Below are 15,445 nucleotides of genomic sequence, written 5' to 3' on the forward strand. Positions count from 1 at the left end.
CTCCCATTTACCATTGCAACAAAAAGAATAAAATATCTAGGAATAAACCTACCTAAGGAGACAAAAGATCTGTATGCAGAAAATTATAAGACACTGATGAAAGAAATTAAAGATGATACAAATAGATGGAGAGATATACCATGTTCTTGGAGTGGAAGAATCAACATTGTGAAAATGACTCTACTACCCAAAGCAATCTATAGATTCAATGCAATCCCTATCAAACTACCACTGGCATTTTTCACAGAACTAGAACAAAAAATTTTGCAATTTGTATGGAAACACAAAAGACCCCGAATAGCCAAAGCAATCTTGAGAACGAAAGAAGGAACTGGAGGAATCAGGCTCCCAGACTTCAGACTATACTACAAAGCTACAGTTATCAAGACGGTATGGTACTGGCACAAAAACAGAAAGATAGATCAATGGAACAGGATAGAAAGCCCAGAGATAAACCCACGCACATATGGTCACCTTATCTTTGACAAAGGAGGCAGAAATGTACAGTGGAGAAAGGACAGCCTATTCAGTAAGTGGTGCTGGGAAAACTGGACAGCTACATGTAAAAGTATGAGATTAGATCACTCCCTAACACCATACACAAAAATAAGCTCAAAATGGATTAAAGACCTAAATGTAAGGCCAGAAACTATCAAACTCTTAGAGGAAAACATAGGCAGAACACTCTATGACATAAATCACAGCAAGGTCCTTTTTGACCCACCTCCTAGAGAAATGGAAATAAAAACAAAATTAAACAAATGGGACCTAATGAAACTTAAAAGCTTTTGCGCAGCAAAGGAAACCATAAAGAAGACCAAAAGACAACCCTCAGAATGGGAGAAAATATTTGCAAATGAAGCAACGGACAAAGGATTAATCTCCAAAATTTATAAGCAGCTCATGCAGCTTAATAACAAAAAAACAAACAACCCAATCCAAAAATGGGCAGAAGACCTAAATAGACATTTCTCCAAAGAAGATATACAGAGTGCCAACAAACACATGAAAGAATGCTCAACATCACTAATCATTAGAGAAATGCAAATCAAAACTACAATGAGATATCATCTCACACCAGTCAGAATGGCCATCATCAAAAAATCTAGAAACAATAAATGCTGGAGAGGGTGTGGAGAAAAGGGAACCCTCTTACACTGTTGGTGGGAATGTAAATTGATACAGCCACTGTGGAGAACAGTATGGAGGTTCCTTAAAAACTACAAATAGAACTACCATATGACCCAGCAATCCCACTACTGGGCATATACCCTGAGAAAACCATAATTCAAAAAGAGTCATGTACCAAAATGTTCATTGCAGCTCTATTTACAATAGCCCAGAGATGGAAACAACCTAAGTGTCCAACATCGGATGAATGGATAAAGAAGATGTGGCACATATATACAATGGAATATTACTCAGCCATAAAAAGAGACGAAATTGAGCTATTTGTAATGAGGTGGATAGACCTAGAGTCTGTCATACAGAGTAAAGTAAGTCAGAAAGAGAGAGACAAATACCGTATGCTAACACATATATATGGAATTTAAAAAAAAAATGTCATGAAAAACCTAGGGGTGAAACAGGAATAAAGACACAGACTTACTAGAGAATGGACTTGAGGCTATGGGGAGGGGGAAGGGTAAACGGTGACAAAGCGATAAAGAGGCATGGACATATATACACTACCAAAAGTAAGGTAGTTAGCTAGTGGGAAGCAGCCGCATAGCACAGGGAGATCAGCTCGGTGCTTTGTGACCGCCTGGAGGGGTGGGATAGGGAGGGTGGGAGGGAGGGAGACGCAAGCGGGAAGAGATATGGGAATGTATGTGTATATATAACTGATTCATTTTGTTGTGAAGCTGAAACTAACATACCATTGTAAAGCAATTATACTCCAATAAAGATGTTAAAAAAAAAAGAAAAAAAAAAAGTAATACATTTTGCATGTTGATTAAAATTCACTAAGAGATTTATCTATAATTTTAATTGCATTTCTGCTAGAATACGTGAAAATAAATTTTAGATAGCATATTTCACAAACATCATATTTAAAATTTCTTCAAGTCAGTATTGTACAAATTTATGATTGTAAAATCCTACAATTTTAGGATTGTATTAGTTTACAAAATATTTGTTTTCTCTTCACTATGAGAGGACTTACATTCCTATCTCATTAACTCCAGGCTTGACTATTGTACTTACACTGAATTTGACCAATAAAATATGAACAGAAGAGGGATGAGGCACTTCCAAGGAAAATCTTTAAGAACCTTTGATGGTTCCATCATTTTATCTTTTCCATTTCCTATGAAAACAGAAATATATTTAACTGGGACTGGTCATCTAGCTCAGTTCCTTTAATAAAAATGAGAAGCACATCCACAGACAAACCATCATGAACATGTCACAATAATAGGAAATGCATCATTTTTATTTCCTTTTTTGTATGTGTCCCTGAAACTTTGTGGTTTATAACTTAAGCATAACTTAGCTAAGACTGACCAATGTGAGTACACAATTTTTTGTTTATTTGTTTGTTTTGCATATATATTGCTCCAAAAAAGAGCAATGTTATTTTTCAAATTTTAGGTGCTTAATAATTATTTTTCCTATGACTGAATTTTGCTGTCATGTATTAAGTATAAACTCGCCATAGAATACTTAAATATATTGTTTTTCTCTATTTTGGTATTTAGGTTAAAACACAGTTACTCACATCTCTCAAACCTTATTATATCCCTAAGGAGCGTGTGGATGCATAGATAGATAGAGCAGCTCTATTTTGAAAATTGAATCAAAATCTCTGAAAGAGGGACCAGATATTTGCATATTCATCAACCTTACTCAGATAAGTATAATGCACACCAAAGTTGTAGAACTGTTGTTAAATGCGATGATACCTAAATCTTTTAACCATTCATAAACATAAAAATACAATATGTCAGAAATAATTTTAGTTACTTGCCATGAAAAGCAAAGAAAATTAAAATGTATACGCAACGTATAGGTGTTTTTTATTCAGGACTATTTATCAAATATATATAATTTTATGTGATTTTATACATAAATTTCAAAATTTATGCATTCTATATATAAAATTTTAGAATCTATAAGTAAATTCTGGTATTCTCCACATTAATGCATTTATCACTTGAATCTTTCAGAATTGTTTGTCAGAGTTTCTCTTCCATATCCTGTTTTTTCACTTGGAGTCATCTTCATTTCTTTCAACTAACAATTACAGATTATTTAAGAACAAGTTTTGTCTTCTCATTAAGGAGAAAAAATAAAAATTTATTAATTACAAATTCCTCCTAATAAAAATGTGGGGAAATTTACAAGGAGATATCAATGTTTTTCCTTCTCTTGTTTAACTGTCCACTACTACTGTCCAAATAAGAATGACATATTAATTAAGCAAAATCAAGATGTTACCTATGAATCTCACATTTTGATAAAGATTGCTGTTCTTTTGATTACATTCCTCCTCAGCTTACCATTAACTTATCATTCACCTTCTCTCTTAACCAGATATGACATATTATGGAGATACTACTACAAAGAAATGATACAATTTAGAAGAAAATGCTGGATAGGTTTTAGGATAGGTTCTGCTGCTAACAAGAACAAAAATGTTATATACATTTGAAAAATTGTCAAAATAGCAAAAATTGTCAGGTCAAGATTTGAGTAAAATAAGAAAGCCACAGAGGTAACATACAAAAAGATAACATACAAAATATGCAGTAGAGTTTTAAAATTATATTGAGACATATCACAAAACACTTTAGACCAAGGTTCCTCAACCTTGGCACTATTAACATTTTGGATCAAATAAGGTTTGGTTGATGGGAAGGTTGTCCTCTATATTGCAGGATAGTTCACAGCATCCTAGTTTCTACCTACTAAATGTCAATAGAAAAAATCCTGTTGTGACCCAAAAAGAATTTAAAAAATGTCCCATTGAGGGCAAATTAGCCCTCATTTAAGAACCAATGCTCTAGGTCAGTAAATAAAATTGAGGTTAAAAAAATGTTTTTTAATTTCTGGAAATACATAACCTACAAAAATTGACACAAGAAGAAAATGAAAACTTAAACAATCCTTTACTCATAGTAACAAATTAAATAGTACTGAAGCCACTATCCTCATCCACAAAAATTCTCCCCCCCAAAATAATATTTCTAGATAGACCACTGCATAGAGGATTTCTACTGGGCCAACACAGCTAGACTGATGCTGTCTTTTTACAGAATTCTCTTTCCTACATAATTACAGGTTAGCATGACCAAATGAAGTACTTTGCAAGAAATTTGGAAGGGAGAACTATGTAGCAGACACATTAACTTTACATTAGGAAGGTTTTTTGTTTGTTTCTGTTTCTTTGCTTTTATGGCTTCCAAATGGGCTGTGAAGTTTGGAGCAAAAAAATGATGAGTTCACAACACTAATTTTCCTGCCCAAATCTCTTATAAGGGAGCTGACTACCATAAAATAAAACCTCATCTTCTATAGACATAGTGCTCATATTTATAAAAATCATACCTGTGTCAAAGAGTGTTTTTCCTATGTTTTCCTCTATGAGTTTTACAGTGTCTGGTCTTACATTTAGGTCTTTAATCCATTTGGAGTGTATTTTTGTGTATGGTGTTAGGTAGTGTTCTCATTTTATTCTTTTACATGTAGCTGTCCAGTTTTCCCAGCACCACTTATTGAAGAGGCTGTCTTTTCTCCACTGTATGTTCTTGCCTCCTTTGTCATAAATTAGGCAACCATATGTGTGTGGGTCTATCCCTGGTCTTTCTATCTTTTTCCATTGATCTATATTTCTGTTTTTGTGCCAGTACCATATTGTCTTGATTACTGTAGCTTTGTAGTATAGTTTGAAGTTGGGGAGCCTGATTCCTCCAGCTCCACTTTTCTTTGCAGTATTATTTTGGCTATTCAGGGTCTTTTGTATTCCCATATGAATGTGGTACTGATGAACATAGTGGCAGGGCAGGAATAAAGATATAGATATAGGGAATGGAGTTGAAGACACGGGATGGAGGGGCAAGCTGGGGTGAAGTAAGAGTAGCATTGATATATATACACTACCAAATGGTAAATATTTAGCTAGTGGGAAGCAGCAGCATAGCACAGGGAGATCAGCTCTGTACTTTGTGACGACCTAGAGGGGTGGAAGAGAGAGGGTGGGAGAGAGGCTCAAGAGGGAGGAGATATGGGGATATATGTATGTATATGGCTGATTCACTTTGTTGTACAACAGAAACTAACACAGTATTGTGAAGCAATTATACTCCAATAAAGATCTATAAAAAAATCATACCTAAATTATAAGATTACAGAATTGAATTCTCAAGCTTGCAAGGCTTTTTATGATAAATTTACGGTATTGATTGGGAAGGATTGGGGTCCTAAATATTAGGGAGGCATATGGAAAAATTCCAAATAAGATTGGAAAGTTGAACTTTTAAACTCTGCTAAACTGCCTTTCTTTTAGAATTATCTCTTCAACCTCTTGTTTTAAAGACGTTAGTTTCCTCTTGTTTGAAGAAACTATAATTTCCTCCCCACTGAGACAGTTCTCTTGCAAGAAGAGACTGCTAATCCTCTCCATATCCTATCTCCAACAATTCTTAATGCTCCTACATCTATAACCAGAGTCAAGTTCCAACAGGGCCAGAAGGTAATGTACAAAGTGTGACATGGAAAGTATTACATATACCAAAAATTTTTCACATATGATTTTAACATTCTACATTTACCAAAACCTAGGTAAACAAGTGAGAATTAATCCTAAGGTTTTTAGATTAAGGTAGAAGAAATACAAATTTGTCTCAGGCTGAGGAGAGCAATAAGGTCTCACTTAGCCAAGGTTCTGGGTTCAATATGTTAAATCAAGAAGATAGGAGTAGCTTTAACATTTTCCTTTGCAAATGACTAAAATCTGGGACCAAAAAGTGCTTACATTTAATTAAATTAAATGCTAGAAATTCCCTGTCATATTACTGAGGGATACAACCAAAGTCTTAGTGAGATCGGAACGGTAGAATGTATTTATGATGTCCTATTTGTTTATTTATCTCCTAATACACCCCTCAGGTGGATCAGAATACACTCCCTTCATTAAGTCTGGAAGAAATATATTCATGGGGAGTCCACAGTGTCCTTAATGAGCTCCTTTGTGATTACATATGTTTTTCTTTTTAAATATTTATTTATTTATTTAGCTACATCGGGTCTTGGTTGGGGCAGGTGGGACCTTTGCTGCGCCCTGAGGGATCTTTCATTGTGGTGCATGGGCTCTTCATTACGACCAGCAGGCTTCTCTCTAGTTGTGGTGCACAGGCTCCAGAGCACACAGGCTCAGTAGATGTGATGTGCAGGCTTCTCTCTAGTTGTGGCTCATGGGCTCCACAGTGCACAGGCTCTGTAGTTTGCAGCACGTGGGCTATATAGTTGTGGTGCTCAGTAGTCGCGACACACCGGCTCAGTTGCCCTGTGGCATGTGGGATCTTAGTTCTCCAGCCAGGGATGGAACTCGCGTCCCCTGCATTCTTAACCACTGGACCACCAGGGAAGTCCCTGTGACTACTTTCTATTGTTCAGAAATATAAGCAGAAACTACTGTCATGGATCTGGGCTCCCAGAAATCAATGGGGATAATGGAATTCCAGGGTGGCAGATGGCAAATAGAGGCACTTAATCTCCAGAGATAAAATAGTAATGGTAACTCCACTGCACAGCAGAGCTGAAGCAGGAATCAGAATGTCTATGCTGCAAAGATTTTGGTGTTGAATAGTTCATCGTTATGTACCTAGAACTAAAATAAATGAGTAGTCCGTTAAATTTGTAAAAGTAAAAATTCCCAAATGTGTTAACCGTGATCTGTTTTAGAACACAATACAGTCACAGACATCCCTCAACCAGTTTACAGTAACCAGAGTCATTTTAATGAAAAGAAGACTGAGTCCTCTTGAGGAAAGACCTAGCTATATAGCCCAAAATGGATATTGTTAATATTTCTCCTAGCTTTTCCCTAAAGACCAGCAAATATTTGCCATGGTTACTATGAACTGGTGAAGGTGAAATCATCAGACTTTTCAAGGACATTTGACATTGACTCTGACCTCCCACTGATGCCTGGAGATAAAAATAGAACTGTAATGTACTAGTCAGAAGAGAGGCTTATGAAGGTCACATAATCAATGGAGTGTGTCCATTTCATAGTAGACCCAATGGACACCTAAACCCACACCGTGACTATCTTCTGAGTTCCAAAATACATCATCAGATAGCACATGCTCATCAGCGGACTTGGTTCTTTAACCCGTGGAAAGGGCTTTGTTATGGTAGGGAAAGCCTAGTGAAAACCCCTAGATCTTCCTTTACACATAAAATATTAAACCGGAAACAACACCACATCCCAAGAGGGATTTCAGAGATTAATGTCACTATCAAGCCCCTAAAAGTGCTGGAGTTTATTCCTACCACAGCTAATTCAACTTACCTATTTTTTTTTTTTTTTTTTTTTTGCGGTATGCGGGCCTCTCACTGTTGTGGCCTCTCCCGTTGCGGAGCACAGGCTCCGGACACGCAGGCTCAGCGTCCATGGCTCACGGGCCCAGGCGCTCCGCGGCATGTGGGATCTTCCCGGACCGGGGCACGAACCCATGTCCCCTGCATCGGCAGGCGGACTCTCAACCACTGCGCCACCAGGGAAGCCCTCAACTTACCTATTTTGCTTGTGCAGAGGACAGATGTAAATAACCATTATGAAATGAGATTATTGAAAATATAATCATGCAGTGATTCCAATTGCATCTGCTAATCTAGATGTAGTTTCATTGCTGGAGCAAATCATTACATCTCCTGTCAACTGATAGGCAATGATAGATGTGGACAATGCTTTTCTTCTCTAAACTTTTGAGCAAAGAGGTAGTTTGCTTTCAGCAGGTAGAGCCAGAAACACAATTGTACTATTCTAGCTCAGGGGTATATCAACTGTTAAGCTTTCTGTCATAGTCTAGTCTGTAATGACCTGAAACACCTCTAAGTTCAAAAGGATGTCATGTTTATACATTACATTTATGATGCGGTGATTTTGCATCTGATGAACAGGAAGTATCAGCAACTCTAGAGACTTTGACATGCATGTTAGAATTTGGGAACGCATCCCACAAAATTCAGGGACTTGCCACCTTGGTGACATTTCTAGGGGCTCCATCTCATAGGAATGTTGAAATATCCCTTCCAAGATGAGAGATAAATTGCTGCATCTTGTCCCTCTACTATTGAGAAAAGTTTTAACAGTCTATGGGTCTCTTTAGATTTGGGGTGCCACATATATCTCACTTTGCTGTATTATTCTTACTCATTTATTTAGTATCCTGAAAAGCTGCCAGTTTTGAGTGAGACTAAGTTTCTGCAATATGTCCATCTGCCAAGAAAGCTGTTCTGCTTGGACCATATGACTCAACGGATCCAATTTTGTTTTAAGTGTTTATGGCAGAAAACAAATGTATTGAACCTTTTGCAGGCTGGTATAAATGATTCACAGAATGGAGTTTTGGAATTTTGGAGAAAGCTATAACAGTTCCTACATATAACTTTCCTTCTGAGACATCACTTCTTTTTGATACCTTGCCTTAGCAGAGATGAAGTGCTTTATTTAACACAGGGCAGCCAGTTATCATAAAGCCTGAGACGCCCATCATGACCTGGGTTTATCTCAAGGAAATCAATTGCTGCTAAGAAAGTACATGGATACAAAACTTCAAATTTACAAAGTTCTATACAGGATGGAGGCTGACTTTTGCAAATAATACTTTAATTTTTTTTTTTTTTGGTTAAAGGAAAATAATTTTTATATTCAAATGCATATAAGTCTTAAGCAACTTACAGAATATACTGTTGGAGTAAAAATGATTTTGGGAGCAAGACAAGCACCTCAAAGAGGAGAAGCAAAGATTAAAGAATTGGAGGCTTCCCTGGTGGTGCAGTGGTTGAGAGTCCGCCTGCCAATGCAGGGGACGCGGGTTCGTGCCCTGCTCCGGGAAGATCCCACATGCCGCGGAGCGCCTGGGCCCGTGAGCCATGGCCGCTGAGCCTGCGCGTCCGGAGCCTGTGCTCCGAACGGGAGAGGCTACAACAGTGAGAGGCCCGCGTACAGAAAAAAAAAAAAAAAAAAGAATTGGGAGCCGCTGTAATCAAGGCAGCCTCTGCCTCCCAGATACCCTGCTCCTGAGCTGTGTTCTTTCTCAACAAAGTCTGCTGCCTGACAGCACCAGACCCTGTGCAGAAAAAAAAAAAAAAATTGGTTTATTTGTTTTGTTTAAGTAAATCAATAAACGACAAATGGTCTTGAATAAGGAGGGAAGGGGGCAGGGCACAACCTTTAAAAGAATGATATAGCCATAGGACATGACAAAAACTGTTTAGAACCAACCTGGTCCAAGATGGCGGAAGATTTGACTCCCAGTGGACCTTGGGCTTCGTTATATGCTCATTGTAATACATTAGCATGCTAAATGACACACCCACCAGCACCATGACAGTTACGAGGCTAACTATAAAAGACCAAAAAGTGGGCGGTGGCCCAATTCCTGGAAATCCCCATCCCTTCCCCCAAATAGTTGGAATAATCCTCCCACTCATTAGTCTATGAAATTACCCCTATAAAAACTGACAACCCTGTACCCTGGGGCCTCTTACCTTCAGAGATGGCCCACACTCTGTCTGTGGAGTATGTATCTCCCTGAATAAACCTTCTTTCACTTTACTATAGCTCTCTCTTGAACTCTTTCCTGTGCGAAGCCAAGAATCCACACTTGGCAGCCGTCCCAGGGACTCGCCTGAGACCTGGGACGTGACCATCTTCTCGCACTCCACTTTATCTCCTGCAAGTCTGAATTGAAATAATGAATATTAAATTAGCTTTCTTCTAAAGGGATTTTTACATTTTCTTTAGTTTATGATAAGCCTAGAATGTGTGGTAACTTGGAATAAGAAAAAAAAAAGATTTGAACGCAAAAGGCTGTGATGAACTACAAGGGGATGATTGGGTTCTACGGATAAACTGAGGAAGATAAGGATGCCAAAGATTCCACAGTTAAGTCATTTGCTGTTTTGTGTTTGGTTATGAGTTCTCTCCTGTGTGGTCAGGTCACTGGAAGTTGCTGTTCTCTTGCTCTCTGTACATCCCCAGCTAGACCAGTGCCTGGGGTCTAGCTACACCCTACTCACATGACTGACCTTCCTACATACTGTCCCCAGGCCCCAGCTAGAGATTGTTCTTATCAAAGAGGAGGTGAGGGGCATGCCCGCTGCTAGTTTCCCTGGTAACCAATGAGCTAACCTGACTTCAATTCCCCCTATAACTGGCAATCTCCTCTTCCCCCCAGGAGCAAAGACTGGCACCGTGTGCTGCCCACCATCTGCTGCACATGGTGGGGTGTTGCTTCAGAAGTACAAGATCCCGCTATCCATTAAACCATTGATGTCTCTGTCACTGACTCCGGGCTCTTTCTTTGTCTTGAAGCTGGGCAACTACAGGCCTTGAAGGCCAGTGGGGTGCAACCCAACACCTCCTTAATGCCCATATTTTGTTTACTGCGTACAATCAAAGTTGTTATTGACAATTTGGAGAGTAATGCAAAGGACACATTAGTGGTAGGATGTCAGCAGTTGCAAAAAATAAGCCTCAATTTTGGTGATTTCAGATTGAGCTGGAATAGAACTCCCTTGGAAAAATTTAAAGTATATTTATAATAATAAAACCAACAACAATAGTGGTAGTTGTAATAATATAAACAATGATAATGACTGCCAACATTAATGCACACTATCTGCCTCAGGTATTGTTGAAGTGCTTTACCTGGATTATCACTTAATTATCACTATAATATATGAGGTAAAACTGTTGTTCCCTCTGTTTTCAGTGAAGAATTTGAGTCACCAAAAATTTAAGAAACTTGCCAAAGATCAAACTTCTTACAAATGAAAGTCGCAGAGACTCAGAGTTGGTAGACTTAGCTAATCACCCGTACACTAGTATACTCTCCATTTACAGAAATGAGGGGAGAGGGAATTTAGCCTTTGATTTATATTAATTGATAGAGTAATTCTAGAACACTGAGCTTCTTTGGGTTATGAATGCTATATTTGTGTTTATTTTGTATGTATTTCCTACCTTTTAAGATTATTTTTCATTTTATTTATGTGCGACACAATTGTGTCATGAAATAAATATCACTAGAAATATATTTCTCATACTGTCAACTGGTTGCGAAGTCACGTACTTATAACTGTTTAAAACTGAGCAAGTACTATTATGTAAACAGATGTTTCATCCTCCATAAGACTGGTGATTTATGAAATACATTTTGTAATAAGTTAAGAAGACTGTAGAAATATCACTTCCCCAAATGAAACAAAAGAATCAATTTATTACACAGAAAATGGGTAATGTGCAAATTGGATTCTGTGACAACTCATTGAACAATCATGAGCAAACACAATAAAATGTAATTTCCTTTACCTTAAATTCTTTAAAGTTAGCAGTTAAAGCTGGATTCTCATATATGCCATTCCATATCTTCCAAGAAAATGATTTTGTGTGTCAAATATCTGTAGCAAGGATAATTCATGAGCTGAGATTTTAAGGGTGAAGAAACCAATGAAAAGTTGCACTGGTGTTCCTTTGCTTCAGACTTATAACTGCACAATGTTAATTTTTTTTTCAGTTTTGTGTGAGCTCATGTAGTGACAGGAAAGCATAATATAATCAAGACAGCAGGGAGCTTCTCTCTACAACTCGAATGAATTTACATTTGTCCATTATGTAAATGATTCTTCACCATTTGCCTATTTGAAGTAGTGGCAGAGTGAATTTCCATGTGCACTTATGAAAGTGTTTTCAAAGGCTTTCTACAATGATACAAAAATACTCATTTTTTCATTAATATTAAGATAAGTTACTGGTGTATTTCTATCAGAAATAAGAAATTGGTCAAATGTGTTCTTATTTTCTTTATTTATCTTGTATATGATTTATCCTGCAAAGCTAAGTCTGTTAATAGATTTATTTCATAACCTGAATTAGCCATGATTATAGTTTTAATAGTTGGAGGTCATTAAATACTTTTTATAATGTTTTTATAATAATTAGTAAATCCTCTAAAGTTTTCACTTAAAAGGGTGTGAAAACTATGTGTTAAATAAGAACAAAAATAAAATAAAAATATTATCACATCTATGACAGATATCTTTAATCAATAAATTCTAGAAATTTATCAAATAGAAAGTTTCCAGCCTCTGCAAGTTTTGAATTATATCCCTCTGGTTTTATTCTCTTGTAAGATAAATATAGTTGAATGAATTTTGCTGTAAATATGAAAAATACTTTCATCCCCAGAAGTTAAAGTGCATTTTAAAATGAATGCTTTTCAACATATTTCATTTAATAGTCAACTTTACTTTTGACTCAATGAATGCCATATATTTTTTATTCCTGAAATTTAGTTCACTTTATAGCAGTTGCACAAGTAGTCACTCACTCAGTCAGTGCAATTAATAACATACGGCAGGCAAGTAGTAAAAGTGTTTAAACCATTTATTTTCTTTAGTGCAGACTTGGGGAGGTTTGCTATGGCACAGATTTTTCACTAGTAAGCAAGTTTCTGTTCAGTAGTGTATATGACATTTTTTTCTGAGTTTATTGTCCAAAGAATAGTCTAAGCTCACAGCTCCATCCTCCTCAATGAATACTTCTCCCAAATTGCTCATCTACTTTTATGCTTTAACTATCACGTTTGTGACCACAAACCTCATATTAACAACAAGTGCTCTAATTTTTTGTTTCTCTAATTATCTATTCAAAGCTACCTTCAAGGTATCTCCACTTTTATTTTCTCCCAACCACACAAATTTAATAGTCATAAACAAAAAGCTGTTTTTCTATTGCTCTTGTGCCTCTTCTTACCCTAGACTTTTCTTTTGCATCTGTAGATCATGCCCAGTCTGCCCTCTGCCCAGACTTGAAGGCTTCAATTTCTACTTCAGTGTCCACTTACATCCAGTACCTTCCATCGCTCTACTCTGGGCTTGTGTTCCTGCTTTAATTTGTTTCACAAAATGCCTTTATTTTGTAGTACCTCTGTCATCAAACTAAATCCCTTAGGCATCTAAGACTTTTCTGTAACTAGCAGAATGAGTTCTTTTCAGAGTCATACTTATTTCTTATAACCATGCAAACCAACACCTTTAGTTAAGTCATCTTTATCAATACTACTTCTCCCCTTGTATCTCCTTCTACACACACACACACACACACACACACACACACACACACACACTTTATTCATATTGGCAACTGTTCCTTTCCTCATTTTATGCCTCACATGGGCAACCGTTTCTAATATGCCCAACTAATTCAAACCATATATTTTACTCTAAAGGTTGCTTAAGAATTTTCTTGCAAATTCTGAATTGCTTATGCTTAAATATTTCAATTCTTGATATTCTCTTTTTACTACCTCATCCACTGTGTGATGCATGGTGACCTGGAATTTAAGGAAAAATTCTAGAAGGATTTTCTAGAGGGTGGATGTTTTCTTTCATTTAAATTTTAATTAAATACATTGACATTATTTTAACACAATAGCACTTGTTTAAAAATGTTTCCTTATTTATAAATCAGTTAGATATAATAGTAAAGGTCATAAAAACCAATTGTAATAAAACTATAAATTTCAGGATTTCTATGGGAACCTAATGCAAAATGTAATTCAGAAGAGGATATACGAAAGCAGATTCTGTAGAAATTCTCTGAGTTCAAATATGTCATCGTAGATTTTCACTCTGCTTCCAAATGACACAAGCGTGATATAAAGTAAACCTCTTTAAGTTTTTTATCATTTAAATTTGTGAATTTATTATCCATTCCAGCTTTTTAGTGTTTTTTAAAGACGTGGGTGGGATGCAGGCATTACTTCTTGCACCATTTTGGCTTCATACCACTAGATTTAAGCATTTAACAGTTGGAAGCCTCTTACGTGTTCATTTGTAGAAAATGAACTAGGGAGGATGGTTTCACAGTGACTCTCCTGCCTTCTCTCTGCTCCAAGTGGAACATCTGCTGGAGGTATGTGCATTCTTTCTGCAAAGACATGATGTCCTTGTACCCATTTTCAATTTCGTAATGATTGTCAGTGAGAACTGGTGAAGCGTGAAGTAGAGAGTGCAAGTTTGGTTGTCAGGAACAGCAATGATCTGTGCTAGATAGGAAGGTTAGATAGGAAGATAGAGGTTAGATAGGAAGAAAGGAGTTGATGTATTAAAAACTATGCTGGATTGAGGTCCTCTGGAAACCAAATCGGAGACATTTATTTGCATGAGATGTATCAGACGGTGCTCTTAGTCACAATTGCCATAAAGGAAAGGAAACAATGAGAGTTTGAACCTTGATATAGTTGAAATAGAGGTTTCATTCACTCCTATGAGAAGCTCTAGAGTTTGTATGGCCAAATAGACTACAAGATCAAAATGAAAAATTGCAATAATGACATAGTCAGAAAATTAAAAAGAGGAAAGAAAGAAAGAACAAATGAAAGGGAGAAAGATTGAGAAGAGACTAGTGAATAGCTGTAAAACTAATCAAATTGAAAAGGAAAAATGTTTTAAATGAATAAAAAATCATAAATATCATGAAAAATAAATTAAAAATCATAAACTGTATATATTGGCAGAGCATAACAGGAAATATCTCATAAAACTTTGTGCACTGCACTAAATTTGGGTATCTTCACATAGTAGAAATCTATTTTAGTATTAACATAAAATTTCATGTTGTAAAGCCTCCTAAATAACCATTAACAAGATACAAGGACACATTTTTAACAGAATTAACTTGTAATTTTTAATGCCTGGATTTAGGAATAGTAAAATAAATACTGGGTTTTGATAAGCCCAGTGGAACACCAGGATATTTGAAAAGATAAAAAATTATTAATTTTAGTCATGAATTAAATTAATCAATACATAAAATATCTACTATGACATTAATAACACTCAAATACAACTGATTTTTTTCAGGCAGTATAGACCTTTCTTATTTTCCCTATTTTGCAACTTTTTGCTCTTTTTCAATTTTTTAAATTTATTCTCTTGTTTTTTCCATTTGCCTCTTTCTAATGTTTATTATTGAAGCTAGATTTATGGATGTCAAAGGAACATATTAAACCCCACAAAATTTAGTAATAATGACTCCTCTGAAAATACGAAGTAAAGGCCAAATGCTGTTGAGTGGCATGTAGATGGAAACTCAAGAAAAAATAATATTTATTATAAAATTAAGCTTATCATCAAATTTGTAAACATGTAAATGGTGTTAGAGACTAGATTTTTCTGTCAGTTTCTCTATATCAGTAGAAAAGGC

This window comes from Orcinus orca, chromosome 11 (assembly GCF_937001465.1).
Source record: "Orcinus orca chromosome 11, mOrcOrc1.1, whole genome shotgun sequence".
Lineage (NCBI taxonomy): Eukaryota > Metazoa > Chordata > Mammalia > Artiodactyla > Delphinidae > Orcinus > Orcinus orca.